We start from the raw sequence: 19,009 nt of genomic DNA on the forward strand, positions 1-19,009 counted from the left end.
TCAGTTCCTTTTTCTATAAAGTGAAGAAAATGATTGTAAAACACCTTGAGACCTTTCAATGAAAGTTATTGCACAAGTGCAAAGTTTTATATTTGAGTAGAGCAGGTAATAAAACTAGAGTTTCACACAAAAATCTTAATATGAATCTAAGTATACTATTAAACTAAATGTATTTGTAATAAAAATAAAAGTCTATGATGCATGTATCTTCCCTAGTTGTGGTGCCCATATTACTATGCCTGAAAAGAAATTTCTTGCGTGTGTGTGTGTGTGTGTGTGTGTGTGTATGTGTGTGTGTGTGTGTGTATGTGTGTATGTGGGGGGCTTTGAAGATAGAGATTCAACCTGTAATTTCATTAGTATAAAGATCTCAGATAAGATAACTTCCTTTACCAGTGCAGATTGGCACCTTCTTTGCAACCTATTATTGAGTTGCCTAGGATAATGAGAAGTCAAACGACTTGTCCTGGGTTATTCAGGCAATGACTAGACTTGAATGAAGATCCTCATGATTCAGGGTTAGCTCTCTAAAGTACACTGGCTCTCAGCACAGAATAGGGATAAATAATCAAACTTTATGCTCAAATTTAATATTTCACACTAGGATATATATGTATGTATATGCATATATGTGCATATATGCATATGAAAAATATTTGTTCATGTCCTATATTTAATATTCATCAAGTGTTGACAAAACCACCCAAACCACCTTCAAACAGAAAAGTGCCCATGTTTTGCCAGTGGCACTTTGACTGTTACTAAGGATAAAGAAGACTTCTTCCATCTTTAGACTTTAATCTTAGACCTGTTGCTTATAGCCTCCAAGTTCCTCTTCTGTATCTCCTTTCCTCAATAGCAGGTTACCTGCACATCAAATACTGAGCAGCTTAGAAAGAAAAATTACTGCACTATATTGCATTTAGCTCACCTCAGGTGGCATCTCCAGTGTATAAACTACTTAGTCTCTTGGTTTATCTACAGTTCAATTTACCATTGATTCATGTAGAAATTTACTTTCTGATCCAACCCATTTCATATCCATTCCAACTAGATCTTTTTACTCTGACCCCAAATTCTGGCCAGAGTTGTCCTATAAATACCCAATACCTCTAACTGATTGTTTTTATCCTTCCTTTTTTTCTATCTCTGGCCCTTCTGTCTTTCTCACCTTCAAGACATTCTTGATCTCTGTTCAAGTTGACTCTTGTATAGCATCTAACTTCCTGCTCTGTTGTTTTCTGGGAACAAATTCCATGTCCTATTGCTAAAATTTACCCAAGGGAAATTAAAATTCTAAAGCAACTATATTTTCATATTTACATTTAGATAACTGGTCTTTTCCTTAAACTGATAAGAAGGGTGGGTATGCTTAAAAGACACAGATCACAGATTTTAGGCCAAGAACTGTTTTTTTTTTTTTTTTTTTGGTATAAGTCTAGAGTGCTTCCCGTTCCCTCAATGGCTAATCTTAGAGCCCTTTGAATTCTGATCTAGTGAGACATTTCCTGGCACCCAAGCAACATTCACAAAAGAACAGTTAACTGAACAATGCTCTAATGTTGAATCTAGCCTTAGCCATAATGGGTAGGTCATCATCATCTGATAATACTGGTTAAGTGCCCCTTGGAAACATGGTGCTTCATACAATGGGATAATTGCTGAAGTGTGAATACATATTTAAGCTATTTCACCCAACACCAGGAATCTGGATGAAAATGGGACAAATCAGTCAAATATTTTTTTTTTGCATGAGTTTACACTTTCAGATTTTTGGAAGTATCTCAATAATTAATTAAAATATTTCATTTTTATCAGGATATTCTGCTTTAAAATTAATCTGGAATTTAATATTGTCCACAATATGGCATCTACCTACTTCTGTCTTATTTCATACTATTCACTTTCATGAGGCAGCTAGGTGGTACAGTGGATAAAGTGCCACACCTGGAATCAGGAAGACATGAGTTCAAATCTGGCCTCGGACATTTATCAGCTGTGTGATCCTGGGCAAATCACTTATCCCTGTTTGTCTCATTTTCCTCATCTGTAAAATGATCTGGAGAAGGAAAGATCAAACCATTCTAGTATATTTGCCAAGAAACCCCCAACTGGTGTCATGAAGAGTCAGACACAACTGAAATGACTAAACAACAACATCCTCTTTCATACACTATACAATTTTTTTCCATAAAAGTATTTTATTATTTTCCAGTTACATGTAGAGATAGTTTTCACCATTTGTTTTTATAAGATTTCTAGTTTCAAATTTTTCTCTCTCCTTTCCCTCCCTCCCCCCTCCCCAAGGGAGCAAGTAATCTGAAATAGGTTATACACTCTACATTCAAGCCAAACTGGACAATCTTGGACAATATACCTACTCCTTTTGCATATTCACACATAATATCTCTTACTAGGAATGAACTCCCTTCTCTATTCTACCTTTCAGCCTTCCCTTCTTTAGCTTTTCTTCTTAGTTTTACCATAGCTCAGGTGTTTTCTCCTTTACAAAGCCCTTCTCCTAGATGAAAGTGATCATGCCTGAAATTTTATTGTAGTATGAGCTGGATATTACTTTTGCTGCCATCACACTGGCCTTGTATGTATAGTGTGTCCCCAAAGTCTCAGATCAGTTTTAAATTTTAAATAATAGAAAACTACACTGAAAATTTTGAGATACTCTGTATTGTTTTTACTGGTATATAGGTAATACCTTCTTTCCCCCCCACAATAATATAAGTCCCTTTAGGGCAAGGTCTGTTTCATTGTTTCCCTTTAGTGACTCCAGAACTTAGTATAGAGCCTTAAACATAGTCAGTATTTTACAAATGCTTGAAGAATTTCATTTGTAAATATTATTGTCTTATCCCAGTATTCTTCTTGTATTTCAGTTTTTGTGAAATAGGAATAAACTCCCCCAACTTAAACATCTGCTAGATACTTGCTTAAAGATATTACTGCTCCTCACTGATTTCCATGATCTCAAAAGAAATTTAAAGGAAGTGTTCATGAGTATAAGAAAATAGTTCCTTCCAGAAGCCAATTCCTTAATAAGTTGTCATTTGGTGCCATTTTACTCTCTCTCTTCTGTCAGGAAAGAATCTTTCCTTGGGTCTGATGATTTGAGTTTCCCTCAAGGAAATTCCATTGAGATATAATCAAAAAATTCTGCCCAGTAAATAAAGCTGTTGTAAAAACTATCTCTGTTCCATATATGTTTTAGTACCAGTTTGTTGTTGGTTTCAGTTCCCAGTGATGGAGTGACTGTAAAAGGTCTTCCATGACTATTTATATGATGACAACATCTGAACAAATTGATTACTAGTGTAGTTGATTTTCTTCTTGGAGTTGCTGACATCCTTTAGGTTACCATGTGACTTCTGACTTACAGCAAAATGTCTTTAGACAAATGCACTTAGTACTCATCAGGTACCTCCTGTTAAGGGTCTCCTAGTGACTTTCCTCTTTACCTTTATTAAGCTTTAGTTTTTCATACAAAATGCTTTTGATCTGTGATTCTCAATTTCAAGTAATTAGCAGTAATTCTCACATCATCCAGAACAGTTAGGTAATTAGAGCTGCACCCATATTAAAACAGTTCATCCAAAACTCAGATAACTAAAAGCAACTTAATTAAAAAAACAAAAGTCAAACATCAGGGCTCCAGATTTCTGGCTCACATATCAGGACTAATAACAAATAGGAAAAGTTAGTTTTTCTAGGCCCAGAACTTCTTTCAATCCCTATGTTGCTGAAATTACTCTGGCTACACATTTTCACTTTAAGGAGGAATTGGACAGTGAAGCCCATGCTTATTAAGTAACTACTTGACACAGAGTCCTGTATTAGACATAGTACTTATGTCCTGCCTCTCCCATTCTCAAAAATTTCCTATGAATCCCTATTGCCTACAAAATAAATCCAAAACCTCATTGCTTATGTCATTAGCTCTTTTAACTGTTGACAAAGGTCTCCTTATCCAATATATATGTTCAATTGTTCCCAAACAAAAACCTTGTTTCCATCCATATAAGTAATAGTTAATATAGAAAATGCCAAGTGGGCAGCTAGGTAGTGCAGTGGATAAAGCACTGGCCCTGCATTCAGGAGGACCTGAGTTCAAATCTGACTGCAGATACTTGACACTAGCTGTGTGACCCTGGGCAAGTCACTTAACCATCATTGCCCTGCAAAAAAAGTGCCACTTGACATGGAGTTAGAAGTTCTGATTTCAAATTTGATTTTTTCACTTATGATCACAGCATCTTAGAATTACAGTTAAAAGGGGCCTCTGAGACTTTCTAATCCAACCCTGATTTAAAACTCAAGTTCCATCAATGAAAAGCCTAATAGATGATTATCTATCCTCTTTGAAGGCTTTAATGTGACCAAGAATTCATTACCCAATCACCATGAAGCAAGTCATTCCATTTTTGTACAACTATAATTGTAATTTTATTTCCCTTTATACTGAGCCAAAAAAAACCTGTCTCCTCAGAACTACTAACTGCTCCTAAATTCCCTCTGGGACCAGGAATAATAAATTTTCTTCAGTTATTTGAAGAAATTTATTAAAGTCCTTTCCCTATTTTTTCTTTTGCCCATGTCAACATTCTTTTTTGCCTTCAATCAATCCTTTCATAACATGAATTCAAGGTCCTTCACCATGATTATGATTCTTTTCTTGATGATCTCTAGCTTGGTTAGCTTAAAGTCTCTTAGCTTACATTCCATATTTGGCTTTAAAAGAGCTCCAGACAGCAGGATAATCATGTCTCTTTCTAAAGTGTAAACCTACTTCTTTTTTTAAAATATTGATGTGATTTGATTTTTACATAACCTTCATTTTCAAATATATGCACCTTCCCTGTACCTTATTCAATGACCCAACTCTTCTAAGAAATAATAAAAAAGAAAGAAAAAATATCTACAAACCAACAATTTGTATCAGCCAAGTCCACTATTTTTTTTATAATTTTTTTTGTCAGTCAACAACATTTATTGAGCACCTACTGTGTGCAGAGCACTGTACTGGGTACTGTCAGGGAGATACGAAATGCTATGTGTCATAATCCCCCATCTACACAAAGAAAAGAAGAAATTGGATTTTCTTAGCTTTTTTAGGGGCCAAGCTTGGTCAGATGATTTCCCAGTGTTCAGTTTCATTTATTTTTATCCTTTTTTCCATTACCATTGTCATAGTTATTGTGTATATTGTTTTCCTGATTCTTCTTGCTTCACTCTGAATTACTTTATATGTCTTGCCATGTTTTTCTGCTTTTTTCATTTTTCTTGTATATTACTAATATTATATTACATTAATGTACTGATGTTAATTTAACCATTTCCCCAATTTATAAGCATTTCTTTTGTCCCGCTACAAATAGAACCACTATCAATATTTTGGTGTGTATGGTACCTTTTAAATGTCTTTGACATGCTTCTCATAACAGGAGAGGCAGCACAGCATAGTAAAAATAGTTCTGACTTTACAATTAGTGGTTTGTTGTTTTTGTTAAGTCATTTTTCAGTCATGTATTACTCTTTTTGGTCCCATTTGGGGTTTTCTTGGCAAAGTTACTTTAGTGGTTTGACATTTCCTTCTCCAGTTCATTTAACATATGAAGAAAATGGAATTAAGTAACTTGCAGGGTCACACAGCTAGTAAGTGTCTATGGCTGGATTTGAACTTAGGAAGATGAGTCTTCCTGACTCACCCAGCACGCTATCCACTGTACTGCCCAGCTGCTGAGAATCAGAGGATATAACTTCAAATTCTGGCCCTATCCCTTGCTTCCTAAAGTGTGACCATGAGCAAGTTATTTAATTTCCATGGACCTTGGTTTCCTCAACTCTAAAATGAGGTGGCCATACTAAATTACTTTTAAGGTCTCTTATTACTTCCTTTTTAATTGATGTTTTATTTATTAATTTATTTTAAAATCATCATGATTTTTCTCCAGACATCTAGGTAGCCCAGTGGCTATTTACCTTTCTTGTGTGTGTGTGTGTGTGTGTGTGTGTGTGTGTGTGTGTTTGTGTTTTCTATTCTTTGGAGTGTTTGCAAATATAATAATCTGCTCACAGCTTTTTTTTTCAAGAATTATTCAAATGTCATCCATATTTTTTTCATTGATGATTAGGCTCTGGTTTGCAATGTATATCATTTTATATCTTAAGCTCATTTGCTTTTCACAGTATATAAATTTCATTCCCACTATAGATTCAAGTTTTGTTCTTTTCTTTACTAAATATTTCTACTATGCAGGTTCTAAATTCTAGCATGTGTTCCTTTCTAACTTCTCTCAGGATTCAGTTTTTGTTTTTTTTTTTAATTTGAAATATTTTGTAACATTCTGCTCTGGTTCTGTGCTCTCTTGAGAATACATGGGATTCAGTTTGGTTGATTCAGTTTTCTTGGTCTTGTAATATTTATTTAGAGCTGGTTTTACTGTAAGATCTCTTGGTACTTATCTTCCCTTCTAGTTTTAGTAACTTTGTTAGTTTGACTATGTATTCTAGGTTTTTAACTAAATTTTCTTCCTTCTGAGATATTTGGTGGTTTTAATCTGTTTTTTTTTTTATTCCCTTATTACTCACTTTCTGACTCCTCACCTTTTGGTTATGAGAGTATCCTAGGAGTTGGACCTCAAAGCTGTTTCAGCATCCTCCCACATTGGGAAATTTATTTTTCACTATCTTCAGTCCCTGACACAAATAGCTTCTTGGGGACAGGACTGGCTCAAGCTGAATTGCATTTCCCTTTCCTTCAGGCCAGATACATCCTGACATCCTGTCTCAGTTCCCTTCCTTCTTTATTTCTCTTGCTGGGATGAGTCAGAGTCTGAAGATTTTGCAGGCTTAGGGGTAGGGCTGGGCAGTTATTACTAGAAAAGACTCTGTAGTCTTCAGGTTCTCTTCCCTAAAGGTAGCATCTGGTAGAAGGGAAATACAGTGAAACCCCACCATCCCTCACACACACACAAAATACTCTCTCTTGTGGTGACTGAGCTGGATTGAAATTTCCTTTATGCAGCAAGACACTGAGGTAAGGGAATGGGGAAAGAGCACTGGTATAGATTTTTTTTTAATTTTTTTTTTTTTTTTAGTGAGGCATTTGGGGTTAAGTGACTTTCCCAGGGTCACACAGCTAGTAAGTGTTAAGTGTCTGAGGCTGGATTTGAACTCAAGTACTCCTGATTCCAGGGCCAGTGCTCTATCCACTGCGCCACCTAGCTGCCCTATTGGTATAGATTTTAAAAAAGAAGGAAATCCATAATTATATCCCAAAGCATAAGTCCTGGAGTCTGGGGAAGGGGTGCTGAGTGAAATGTTAAAAGATGTTTCTCACTGTTAATTCATAAGGCTGTAACCTTGTTGGTTTTCTTGATTTGCTGTTCTGTGGAAATAGCTATAATTACTCTATCATCAAAACTGTGTGAGTGTAATCTTATGTTTTGGGAGTTACTGGGTATTGGAGAATATGTCTACTCTTTCATCTTGCTCGTCACATGACCTAAACCTCATTCTTGCCATGACTTAATGAACTTGTGTTACCTCATACTAATCATCTCTTCCCATTTGAAATGCCCATGAACTATTCCTTTAATATCTCTTTTAAAATTGTGTATCAAACTTACTGGGCTATAGTTTGAAGTTAGAAATAACAGTAGGGGGCAGCTAGGTGGCACAGTGGATAAAGCACCAGCCTTGGATTCAGGAGTACCCGGGTTTAAATCTGGCCTCAGAGACTTGACACTTACTAGCTGTGTGACCCTGGGCAAGTCACTTAACCCCCATTGCCCCGCAAAAAAAAAAATAGAAATAACAGTAGAAGTTGAAAGGGACCAAAAACATAATTTAGCCCAATCCTCTCACTTTTAAGGTAAAGAAACTAAGGCCCAGAGCCTTTGAATGACTTAGATAAACACACCCAGTGACCCAAAGTATCACAATTAATAAACTCAGCCTAATGCCTAGTATCAGCCAAGGCTTGCCATACATGCAGAGGACAATAAAAAGTTGTTTGACTATTACACTGGAAAAAAGAAGAAGGTCAAGGAATAGATAGGACCATTACTTGGGATGGATGGGAAAATTATAATCATGAAAGAGTGAAGGTTTCATTTGGTTTCATTTTTATTCACAAAAGAGAATGCTCTTCAGAATGAGAATAAAATATCAATGGCAATAACATGACAACAATAATAGAAATCCCTGGCAATTATATAGATCTTCAATGTTTCTAGGGTCCCTATATACTTTATTTTTATGCTCCTAGAACAAGAAACTCCAAGTCTGGATAGTACGATTTGGATAGGTGCATGTTAGTCTGGACCTCAGTGCAAATGCCATTATAACTTCATTCCTTAAATTTGATGCATATTCTTGGTGGGAAAAGGTATTGGAGGAGAACAGGCATAGACAAACTAATACCCACAGATTCCTCCTCCCCTCCCAGGGCAAACCTTTCATTCACTCCCCCAACACAATCAAATCACAGCTGTTCTCTGCATCCATCAAACCACTCAGCATGCCAGCTTCCTTCCTTCTCTTTAGCACCTCTAAATAGTCCAGTGGAAATTTTCATACCATCAACTTCTATTCATCTCTGCTATTTCCTTTAGCACAGAGAATGTCTAAGGGGTGTCTCCCCCAAGCTGAGCATGGCAGCAGCTGAGCACTCTCGCTCTCCACCTCTCAGCCCCAAAGCACCCCTGTATCTTGATGCATCATCTCATTTGATCACCAAAGCAATCCGGAGAGACAAGTGGCACCTGTAAAATTATTCTTCTTCTATAATAGAGAAACCAAAACTCAGATTTGTTTTAATGTGCCTTATTCTGTCATTCAACAACTTTATATAGGTGTTTTCTCCATCAGATTTTAGGATTGAGAAGACTGTTATCTATCTTTTATATTTCCCAGACAATAAATGATTAAAGATATAAAATAAGTCTTGCCTTAAGAAGCTTGCTATATAATAAGAGATAGGAATAAGACTCATAAGGTAATGAAACCATTCAAAAACATATAAGAATTTACTCATCCAGATGAATATTATTGCCAAGAAAGTACTCATCACAATGAGAGGCTATACACTCATTCCAATAATGCTGCCTTGATAAAACACATTTGGAATTGATTTCCTGGTCTGGGGTATATTTTTAGAATATTCTCAGTGGTATCAAATTTTCCTTCTTTAAAGGTATGTGGTGTTTCAAAATAGTGAGAACTAGAAGCAAGTCTAGTAAATAAAGTGTACTATCAAGCTGAGTAATACCATTTCAGTAAAAAATCAGAACTAACTATAAAATAATATGACTGGCTTTCTTGTGAGGATCATAAACTGGTTCTGAAAGCAATCACCAGAAAGAAATCTGAAAAATATCTTGAGTGGTGACATCTTTTTAGTATCCATTGACTTTTCAAAGTACAGGTAACTTTTTTGAAGGACAACATTTAATTGGAGAGCTGCCATTTGGAACAGGATCAGGGAGAGTTCTGTTTGACTCCAGAAATCAAGGGCAGCAATGAAAGTAGCAGAGAAGCAGACTAAGGCTAAAAGGCAGTAGAACCAAGCATCCCACATGACTGCAGTATGATACTGCCATTTCGCCTAATGTGTGTATCATTTATTGGTCACAGTCACCATGCAGTGTCTTCTCTACCAAAACAATAACAAACAAAACAAAGCAAAAACTCCAAAACAAAATGAAACAAACAAAAAATAGTACCCATACATTAACTAGCAAAGTATTTAAATGGGACAGAATAGTAGGGGAAATACAAGGATTTCAAATACCTTTGATTTGTGACTGAAATGGTCTTCCTTCCGAAGTCTGCGTGACTCTCCTCTTCTAAAACTCTTTGGCATGGTCAAAGGACTCTTTTCCTTCTCAACTCTGACTTGTATTTATGCTCCTAAGTCTTGCTTCATTACTTCTATGCTCCACTGCTATAGCTAATATCTCTTGAAGTTCTGCCCTCTACTCCTATCTTGCACCCTCTGCTATTGTTCTCTACTCTTCTCTGTTGCTCAGACACCATTACTTTATACTTACCAATGGGTTTACACATGATTTTCCACTGTGAGCAACTTCGTGATAGGAACTATTTTATTCTGTCCTTGGGTGCCCATTGCCTTGCACAATACCCGGCACATAGTAGGTTCTAGACATGGTTTTTGACTGATTCACTGGTTGATTCTTCACTGATATCTGCTGAGGCTTTGACCTCTTCTCCTGTTCCTCTTTGATAGTATGGGGGAAATATAATTCATTTCTATAGCTTTACCTAGTTCATGCACAAAAGATCTTTTCATACACCTGTGTGACTTCTCAGTCTTGCTCCTGCCTGCATAGGGTTCACAATTATTAGTCTTAGCTGAGTTTGGGCATGGGAATTCCATTTGTATTTTTCTTGTCTTAGGATGGAACAATATGTTCCTCATAAAAAAGGTAATCATCTTCAGTTGAGACAGTCTGAGTAACATTCCCTCTGTCCATTCAATTCCTGACATTTTCTACCACCCTATTATCAGAATCTAACAATAAAATTACCCTGATTTTCTGAGAAACATTCAGAGATATTAGAAACACTAAAGGAGGAGGCCCAGAACAGAGGATCTCTGCCCAAAATTATCATTATCTTGGTAAAAATAAAAGACCCTGTTCCTCATATATAAGAAAAAATTTCTATATAACTAAGATAAATTGGGTTATGGAATAACTTGTCCTAAATCCAACCTCCCACTATTCTGTCCCAGCAAGGGTTTCTTCCTCCCTGGAGAGCCTCAAGCAAAGATTGGACCACTAGTTGTCAGGGATGCTATTGGGGTAGGGAATAGAATTATTGTTTGGGTTCAAGTTGGGCTAGTTAATTTCTGAAGTTGCTCCCAATTGAGGTTCTACGATTCTATATAAATTCTAGTATATTTATGTAGATGTAGGTATTAACACCTATGGATATAGTCATACATTTAGAGACAATATATCAGAATAACAACAACAAAGGATTAACAGCAAGTAGGTCCTAGTATGGCTGTACAGCTAGCTAGGCCTTGGGCAAAATAATCCAATTGTTTCTTTATCTAGAAAATCAGAGGATTGTACTAGATACTCTTATCTTTGATTATAGCTCCAAAACTCTTTGATTAAAAACATGCATTCATTTTAGCTGAATAGGATTGCATACATAATTTGTGCTGATCAACTCACATTTATATAGTGCTTCAATTTGTATATATCATTAAAAATATATGAACTGGTCATGTGGCAAAGGCAAGGGAAAACCATGGATTGTCTGTGTGTTCTGCTGGTATTCTTGTGATATGTAAACATTATGGAGAATCCTACCCCAGAACAATGGATAGACATGCACAAGAGTCCATCCCATAAGAAAATAAGGTATAGATGAATTGTTATTTGCGTTGTTGGAAGGAACATCTTCACAGATGAGGTCAAAGATCCATCCAAGTGTTTGAGCATTTTTACATCTTACAAAGTGTTTTCCTCACAACTCTGAGGTCTTATTCATGGTAACACAGCTAATATCTCAGAATGAAATTATGAAGCCAATATCTTCCCTCCAAACTGTGCTGCCTCCAGTGTGGTATGATGTCTTGAAGTGTTTTGTTTATGTCTAGGGAATAGCTTACCAATAGAGACAATCGTTCATTAGGAAATAACAGGTTATCAGTCCCAGAGAAGAAAAACTCAAAAAAAAGAGTTTTATATCTTGAGACAATCCAAAAGTGTGTGGAAAAAACACCATTAAGAAGAAGAATCACCTTTGCCCAAATCTAAGTGCAAAAACAAAAAAATGTTCACATGGCAGAGTCCTGACATGCAGAGGAGGGAATGGGGAGAGGAGGAAGGCAGGGTTGTTGTTGTTTTTCCAAGAGAGATTGTAGATAAGAAAGTGAACTTGCCTACTTTGGGGCTATGCTCCCTTCTCTATTTATATAATTTCCCTACTTGTCAAATCCACACAGAAAGATATTAAAGTATAAAAGGCTGATGTCCCTTCCAAACTTTTTTTTTTATTAAAGTACATCACATTTTATGTTCAGGCTTTTAAAATGGGGGAAAAATAATTACACCTTGAATTGAGAACAATGTTTGACTGTAATATCTCTTTTCAAGTAGATTCTACTAATTCCAGATTTAGAAAATGAAAATGTGTTCATAGAAATCAGCAGAGCAAGGCAGATGGAATAAGGCATTCGAAAATCCTAAAGCTGCATTTGAATTATCACCTTTGGATCTGCATACTTTAAATATATTCTAAGAAACTTTTTCCCCTCAGAGAGTACTTTACATCATTTTCTGAGATAGACCGAGGAAGATGAGCCCCTGCTCCTTGTCCACTGAGAACTAAACAAGACAAAATGGATTTTAACTGCAGCAGGAAGACAGTGGCTTAGCTATTAGAAAGAACTGACATCTGTATGAAGTACTTGAAGCATATGCCACAGTATGCCTTGAAAATTTCCAATTAGAAAAAAACCCTTCACATTGTTTTTCTTGAAAAATGCTTTGAAAATAATATACACATCTGTGAAGTCTTGGGTTGATCCCAAATAGAGACAGGAACAAAGACTGAGTGACCACAGATTCCCCTTCTTCTATATACAAATTCCTATTTGAGTTTCATGATAGACTGAACACATCTCCATTATGCCTGCTTCCACAACCTGGAATATCCCAACTCTGAACTCCTAAATTGGCTATAATCTATTTAGTCCTTAGATCTGGGAGAACCCTTCACCAACATGGATTCCCTTAAAGATGATGAAACTGAGCTCCACAGAGACTGAGTTAATCTTTCACATTCACTAATGCATTAAGTAGCAGAAAAGTCATATTTAGGTGTTTTCTTCTGAATCCAATGGCTTTTCAGCATTACCTTGTATTCTAGCAAGCCTTCCTTTTGGAAGGAAACACTCTTCTCTAATTTCTTTTGCATTATGTTTGCACTGTACCTTTAACACATCATGTTTTTTGCTCTTGTCCTTTGCTTTAATTGTCAATAACATACAGGTTAGCACTTTATTATATCTGTGTTTAAAATTGTTATATTTACAATACTAGCTAATTAGCTGATTATTTCACATATGCATGTCTTAACTCTTCAATTAGAGCATAACCCCCTTTTGGCAAAGATTAACTCTTGGATTTATTTTATTGAGTATCTGCTTGTTGTTGTTTTCCTTAGTTCTAGAAAAGGACCATGACATTGGGTTGATGTCATGACTTGCAGTGAATTGGATTTAAATGAGGCAGGGCTTTGCAAAATTACCAACCTCATTCTCTCCTCCAGAGCCATCTGGGTCCAGTGACAAGACAAATATCAGGATGACTGGAGATGGCCCCAGATGTTTTTAAGGCAATTAGAGTTAAGTGAATTGCCTAGGGTCACACAGCTAGTAACTGTCTGATGTTAGATTTGAACTCAAGTTCTCCCAGCTTCAGGGCCACTGTCCCACCTAACTGCCTTGAGTATCTGCAGGACTATGGAGATTGTCATTCACTTTCTTACCTTGTTAAACATTGACAGCCATACCCAACTTCATTTCCTTTTCTCACTAATCTCTTTCCTTATCTCAATTGATATCAATAATTTGTCTTATTTATTTTATCTTATTTTCTTCTCCAAGAACCTTTCTTTTTCTTTTCCTCTTTCTCTTCTAAGCCCATCTTCTGTACATTCTCAAGGTTCTCCAAATGATCTCCACAATTCCTTCTCTAACTCTCGTCATTCTGGTTCTGTTCCCTCTCCCCTCATAACTTCTCCTATTATAAAGGTAGAAGTAGAATGATTCTGTTCCTTTTGGGGGGAAAATTATATATACATATACATACGTATATGTGTGTGTAATTGATTTAAATATCTTATTTTCCCTCAAATACATGTTAAAAATTTAAAAGATTTTATAGGGTTTTGAGTCCCAAATTCTATCCCTCAGTTTCTCCTTCCTCTGTCCCCTCTCCCTGAAATAGTAAGCAATCCAATATAGGTTATACTTGCGCAGTCATGTAAAACATTTTCATATTATTAATTTTGTACAAGAAGATTCAAAAGAAAGAGAGTGAAAAATAGATCTTAGAAAATAATAACAACATTCATTTGGAAGAACAAATATATTATTTTTAATTTCCAAACTAAGGCATCTCTTGGAAATACCAAGGATTCCAATATTTGCTATCCAATTATGAAGTGGTTCCGTAGATCAAATTTAGATTACTCCTACTGTTCTTTTCACATTTTTTTAAAGAAATGGATAAAAATATGAAAACTGTCAATAAACTATGGTTTAAAGCATGGATAAGTATAACTTTTCAATAGAAAGTCACTGAAGAAACTAGGGTCTCTTAGCTTGGAAGAGAAAAGTTAGGCAGTAATTATAATTTTAAGTTGTCTTCAAGTATTTGAAGGGCTGTTTGAAATCGAGAAGAAATAGAAGCAATGGGGGAAAGTTGTCAAGGAGTAAGTTTAATCTGGGTAAATTTAGGTAAGTGAAAAAAAACCAACTTCCTGATAATTAAAGCTCCTCCATAATTTATTGTGTTGTTTTGGGAGATAGTGAAAATGAAAGTCTTTGAACAAAAACTACCCCAGCAGAGTGTTTACTTCTGTTTGGAGATGATGGAACTTTTTTTCAGTTATGTGGGGACCAATTTTTAATTGGGGAGTGTTAGCTAATTGGCTCGCCCCAATATTCAGGCAAGGAAGGAGACCGGCAGCCTCCATCAAAACAGAACAGGATTTATTTTAACAAGAATGAACTTAAAAAAAAAAAACAACAACACACAAACAGGGTCAGTAGGATCAAGGGAAAGGAAATAAAATGCGGAAAGGGAAATTATACAACCTCAAAAGATACCACCTCCCAGCTGAGAATAGGCAGCAAAATTCCTGTCTTTCCAGGGTCTAGCTAGAAAACCCAATTCTCCCTCAATCTCAGAAAAACCCCACAGAGCCCCAACCAATGGGATGGCTGCTCTGACAGTCACATGACTGCCCTCACTAGGCTTCCAATCATTATAATTTTGCCAGGCCCATGTAGGCATCAGCGAGTGGTGATGATGTGAGGTGCCAGCGCCATGGCAATGGCTACAACCAGTGAGCACCATGAGGTTTGCGGAGCCCCAGGCCAGTGTGCGCTGAGGCATAAAAACCTCAAATAAGAATTAATTCTTTACAGTTACCAATGCCATCATGTAATAATCTTCATTGAATAGAAATTGTTCTTTATGTCTAATCTCATGCCCTTATGATAAATACTAAAATGATTTTCCAGTTCATTTTCTACCCATGGAAATAGAAGAAAGGTAGAAGAAGTTAAAAGTGCTTTTAAAGGTAACACAGTTCAACTACCTGGTGTGTATATCTGTGTCTGGTGTGGCATAAAGAGAGGGAGAAAAGAAGAGGTGGAAAACTTTAAAGCACTTCACAAATGTTATCCATAATGATGATAATTATGATGTAGGTATGTTTAAAAATGGGCCCACATGCCTCAAAAGTTAAGATATTTTAGTTGCTGCCACCTGTGATCTGAGAGCAGTAGTTAGAGATCTGTCTCTATTGATAGTTGGCTTTCCTTGCCTTGAATCAAACAATTATTTTAAATTATTTGGCTATGATTCTCCTTCACTTCGTAGTTGATATCTTCTCTTTAAAAGCAATAAATGCCAATGAATGCTAATCCCAGTCATAACGAGAAACCACTGGGACAGAGATCGCAGTTGGAGAACAGAGGAGGAAATAGAGTTGGAGAGGAAAGATAGAATGTAGCATAAAGCTACTAAGCCCACAGAATTGGGTAGAGAATCAGTGGTGCCCTCTAGACATATAAACAGCTTTCATTGTGTGTGTATACATACATACACACACAAACACACACACATATATACACATACCAATATAAACATAAACATACTCATACATACATATCTATATCTATATATGCACACACATATATAGTATAATACACATGCACACTGTATATATGCATATATGTATATACATTGTCTATATATACATTGAGTATATACCCACATATATAGTGTGTGTGTATATATATACATACACACATACTTATATATGTACATACACACACATATATATATGTATATGTTATTGGTTGATGGAGAGAATTTGCTATTAGAAGAAATCTTGCAGGTGTGAGATGGTCTTTCATACTTTGGCATGGCTGGCTAGAGATGTGATACTGTGACTGAGGGAATGTACTCTGGGTACAGAAAGGAGAGGCTCAGGGTCTACCAAGCCCTAAGAAGAATAGGCGATGGCTTTTATTAAGAATAGAAATATACCCAGGTAGGATTTTCCATCTATACAGGATAAGGTCAGGATAGGACAGAAAACAAGGTCCTTTATAAGAAGGGATCATGAATTTGTCATCTCGAAGGTATCTTCTGCAGCTATACTTGATAGGATTCTTAAATAGACAAGAGATTGAAGATGTCCCAGATAATAAAATAGAAAATTTAAATTATCTGAAATTGAAAAATTTTGGCACAATCAAAATCAATGCAGCAAGAATAAAGGGAAACTCTCAATTGGGAGAAATCTTTGAATCAAATATTTCTCATAAAGGTCTGATACATAAGCAATATAGAAAATATAGACATGTTTTTATTCCCAAGAACCATTTCTCAATAAAAAAGTAGTCAATAGATGTAAATTCATCAAGAGAAGAGCTATAAACTATTAACAAATATATGAAAGATTTCTCCAAATCACTAACAATAAGAGAAATGTAAAATGTCTCCCATTCCTGGCAAAAATGGCAAAAGATATAAATAGTGTTATAGAGTACAAGGAAGACATCATACAAATATACTGCTGGTTGAGCTGTGAGTTGGTCTAAAGATCTGGAAAGCAGGTTTTATTTTGTAGAAAGAAAGCCACAAAAATCCAAACTTTTTCACCCAGAGATTCCACCACTAGGCAAATGACCAAAGAAGGAAGTGACAGAAAGCTGCTATATATACAAAAATATTCATAGGAATTATTTTTGAAGTAGCAAAATACTGGAAACAAATTAAGTAGCCATCTTTTGAGGAATAGGTAAATAAATTGGGATGATGATTATCAGAATATGTGTGGCATAATACTTCAGAGAAACATGGGGTGACTTAAACTACTTAATCCAGAATGAATTAAGCAGCAAATGAAAGAGGAAAAACATATACATGATAACCACAACATTATAAGCAGAATGTATAACAAGAAATTGAATGCTGGGCAGCTAGGTGGCACAGTAGATAAAGCACCGGCCCTGGATTCAAGATGACCTGAGTTCAAATCCGGCCTCAGACACTTGACACTAGCTGTGTGACCCTGGGCAAGTCACTTAATCCTCATTGCCCCACCAAAAAAGAAAAAGAAAAAAAAAAGAAATTGAATGCTGCAATAACAATAAGCCCAGTGGATACTAGGAAAGAGAGAAGAAAATGCAGCTCTTACTTTTCATTAGAAAGGTGGACTATGGGTGTAGAATATTGCAAATGCTTTTAGGCTTAATGAATATGTCTATTAGTTTTGCTTCATTGGTTTTGGTTTTATTTTTATTTTCATAAGGAAGCTTGGAAATAGAGGGATTATTTAGAAATAAACATGATAGAAAACAAAAGGCATCAATAGGACTTTAAAAATATAATCTCACCCCTATTTTCTATATGTTATAGTCCTTTTTTATTCTCCAGAGAGAGGTTTTCAGCTCCTATAACATTCATTAAGTGCTATAGTAAATTGTATTTCTGCTCTGTGTTATGTAAGGTAGATTCCTGGATCTCTATAACTGCAGCAGCAACTCAAGTAGCTTGTTAAGAGTTTTGTTGGAGAGTGCTCACCAAAGGTTGTAATTGGCTTAGGCTTCCATAGCCACAAACTGTAGGTACTGATTCATGTGGCTGCAGTTTCCCTATCTGTGAAATTAGCTTGTGTGTGTGACAATTGTGAAATGATAATTAATCACTGTTGATATATCTTTGTGGCTAGGTTCTATATCTTTCAAAGTTGTTTCTGCTTAGTTGAAAATTAGATTCTTAGGAAGAATGAAGCCCTGTTTTCATGCCCTTAGTGTCCTATAGAAGGGATATCTTTGGTGTACACTTTGTTGCCTTACCTTCTATGACGGAGATTTTATTTCAATTCCCTGAGTCAGTGTATTATTTTATTTTCAAGAGAGGCACTGAGCACTTCTAGCCCTGGTGGTGAGAAAAAATAGGATGGCCATAAATATTCAATGAGATAATCTGATAACAGATGTGGAAATTTTTGGAAACAGTAGAGTTCTAAATAAATGTAAGGTTTTATTTTTATAATTTATATTATTGGCAATAATTTTGTATCACTAATCATCAATTATATCAATGGTTTACAAAATAATAATGATCCTTTCACAAAACATGATTCTTCTCCTAACTTCTTTATATCTATGCATATAACCCCAATCATCTCAGTAACCCTGGATTAAAGCTTCAGTCATCATGGAATCTTTTGGCACTCTGAAGCCTACATATCCAAATAGCTGCCAGGTTTACTCTTGCCTCTAGGATCAAAATACAAGCTCCTCTGGCATTTAAAGACCTTTTCAATCTGGCTGTAACCTTACCTTCTACATACATCCCATATTATTCCCATCATGCACTCTACATTCCAGACAAACTGTCATACTTGTTGGTGCCCTTATACAACACTACCTTTTCCATCTCTGTGCCTTGGTAGAGGTTGCCTCATATATGTGGAACTAAAAATCTTATGAAAACAAATGTTGAAAACTATCTTTACATGTAACTGGAAAAAATCAAACCCTTTTATGATTTAAAAAAGAAAGAAGATAAGGATTCTGAATAGTAGAGATTTGGTGTGAATATATGTCAGGCTCATGGAATAAGATAAAATATATAAATTTGGAGACCTTAAAATGCTATAGGAATTATAGTTTGTCTATTGTTGTTATGGTTGTTGCCATTGTATG

At 35.8% G+C, this 19,009-nt stretch overlaps 1 protein-coding gene across 1 annotated transcript in view; it reads left to right on the forward strand.

Annotated features, from left to right (window-relative positions):
* The window catches only part of OPCML (opioid binding protein/cell adhesion molecule like), a 1,508,279-nt gene that overhangs the window by 577,375 nt on the left and 911,895 nt on the right, over positions 1-19,009 (forward strand). The window lies entirely within an intron of this gene.

The sequence above is a fragment of the Dromiciops gliroides genome, chromosome 3, assembly GCF_019393635.1.
Source record: "Dromiciops gliroides isolate mDroGli1 chromosome 3, mDroGli1.pri, whole genome shotgun sequence".
In the NCBI taxonomy this organism is placed as follows: domain Eukaryota; kingdom Metazoa; phylum Chordata; class Mammalia; order Microbiotheria; family Microbiotheriidae; genus Dromiciops; species Dromiciops gliroides.